Source organism: Myxocyprinus asiaticus, chromosome 11 (genome assembly GCF_019703515.2).
Source record: "Myxocyprinus asiaticus isolate MX2 ecotype Aquarium Trade chromosome 11, UBuf_Myxa_2, whole genome shotgun sequence".
NCBI lineage: Eukaryota > Metazoa > Chordata > Actinopteri > Cypriniformes > Catostomidae > Myxocyprinus > Myxocyprinus asiaticus.
Window position 1 is genome coordinate 12,187,590 of NC_059354.1, and position 2,716 is coordinate 12,190,305.

Below are 2,716 nucleotides of genomic sequence, written 5' to 3' on the forward strand. Positions count from 1 at the left end.
TAGCAATACATATTTTTTTGTGTGAATTAAAAAATATATATAAAATATAATGTTCTATATACCACTAGAAGTACTAAAAATAAGAGTAAAATGTGGGAAACCTTGTGCTGTGTCAGACGGATCTTACAGTGAAATAGGAAACAGTAGGTTGACTTTTCTTTAGCTGAAATCGGTCTGTGCTTAACGAAATGTGAAACACTGCCCCCGGTGGCCAAAGCGATAAGTGTTGTTGGGCATATGAGCGCGTGAGCTCTATTTTCCAGGTAAAATGTCCACGGACGGGCACCAAAAGCAAGTTGTGAAGCAAGTTGTTTTCAGCTGTAATACAGTGAAGAGGATTGCATATTTTATAAACTGACCCCCCCCCCCCAAAACCTAAATCTAACAATCATTGGAGTAAAAATTTTATGTTTGAGGGAAAATTGCAATCTCTGAATCGTGCTTGTCACTGATTATACTAATATGATTTCTTCCTGTTTTCAACACGGGATGTGAACTCGAGTCTCCCATGCTGTTGATGCAATGTGCTTCCGGTCACACAACGGGAAGGTAAACACACCGGAGCCTGTCTGTGGCATAATGTGACTGATCCTAGAGTACTGGTACTCTCGCAAACAACATGCCGACTTCCTGTCTGATCATGTTGGATGTGTCCTGGTTGTGTGTAGCACCTACTGCTCTGCACATCCTTCTGAAGGGTCTCATTGTTAATGGCTGAAGTTCATCATCATTTCAGTTTGATCTTAACAGTTTGAGCAGCACTTTTCAGGATTGTTTTGTAAATATGCCATAATGTATTGCAGGTTTTGCAAAAAGCTGTAATTGAAGGATAAAGCAGTTAAAAATATATTGGTCCCGACAACAAATCCGCAGCTTGCGAAAGGTTCTGATTCTCATTTATATGTAAAGAGGGCGTTAACAGTCATAAATGGGTTGCACACCAGATGCGGCAGGCTGACGACATATACAGCATTCAAAAATTTGAAACCATTGTTTTCTATAAATGTATGCCCACCCAGTTGCAGATTTAGGCATGGGCGACGTGCAGTTTCCCAGGGTAGCAACTTTGGGGGTGTGTTTAAGCGGGTTTCGCACAGGACACCATACAAGCTAGAACCGCCACTGTGTACACCATTCGCCCAGCTGCAACTTCAGGGGTTGCTCAAAATTATTATTTTATCATTTATCATTTTATCATTTATCATTTGTGCCTTTAAAGTTGTCATGACATGCTCTTTATTATTTTAATATGTTCAATTATAATATTAGGATGGGTTATATATTTGTAAAACTCTCATTCTGACTCTTTTCCAGAAACGCTCTGTTTTGGTGCTGCTTCTCTTTTAAGACTTGACAGTAAACACCCACTGTTCTGATTGGCTCTCTGCTCTTGACTGACCTGCTCTCATATTCCATCTAACTGCTCACCGCACAAGGGGTGCTCTGGCTGCTTCAGCTTTCGCCTACGGCCACACCGCCTCAGGCATGTCTGATCTCGGAAGCTAAGCGGGGCTGGGCTCGGTTAGTACTGACCAGATTAGTTAGTGGCTACCAGAACCCTTCTAAATGGGAAGCCTAAAAGCTTAGCCTAAAATAGCATAACGAGGCACTCCCATAGACATTCTATGGGCAGTACACTGGCTAGGAGACAAGAGGCCATTCTTTTTGAATGGATGTCTATGAAGGAGATGCTTCAGTGTGCTGAATAAACTGCTTTTGTGAGGAAACAGCTCATCACTTAATGCACTGACCTCCTGTCCACTAATCTTTAACATGTTTTATACTAAAATGTCCTTTTGGACTGAACTATGTGTGGAGTTTATTATGATAAAATTGCTGTTTTATAAGAGAAGTCAAAGACAATTTTTGACAGGTAGGTGTCACTTGACAGCTCTCCCCATTCAATTGTATCCGCAAACAGTGACTCACTGTCGTAACACGCTAGTTGACCGTTACTAGCCGTTACGCTCTCTTCTATGATGGAACCGCAGAGGTTGTTCTGTCCATATATATAAAAGAATCTCTGGTGGTTACGGAAGTAATAAGGTAAATTAGGCGTTGATGTGTAGTTGTGGAGGCGGTCAGATGCAAATGTCTACCACAGTGTGACAGGAAGTTTTGCAGTGAGGAGGAAGTTTTGAGTTCTGAAACATACAGGATGTTTTTGTCGTATAATGAACTCTTGTATGTTAAAAGATCAAGGATAATTGTATTCCCTCGTGTCATGATCCCTTTAAATTCTACCCCCAAAAATGGCCCCATTCACTTCCATAGTAAGTTTTTTTTTTTTTTTTAAAGAAACAAAGGGACAAATAAATCGAAATTGTGTGTGTGTGTGTGTGTGTGTGTGTGTGTGTGTGGTAATCAACAGTGTGCCACAAATGCGTTCAATTCAGCTTAACTTGTATTGAACCTGGAATTTTCCTTTAAGTAACGTATTTTTTACTTGAAATGCGTTTTACTTGACCAGTCAAGCTCTAGATCAATGTATTAAGATATTAGACATCCACACAATGTGAGTCTCGGGTCATCATGACAGATGAATCATTACATTTGCCACAGGGATTCAATCACGCTTCCTCTATATGACTCCTGGACCCCGTCTGTTCATTTTGCCACTTCAGACTCATCTTCATCAATTCTTCTATTCTGCGGTCACGTGCAGTTCTCACTACATTATTACAGTTTGTCTTCAGGATTCTCACGGTGGGAAACG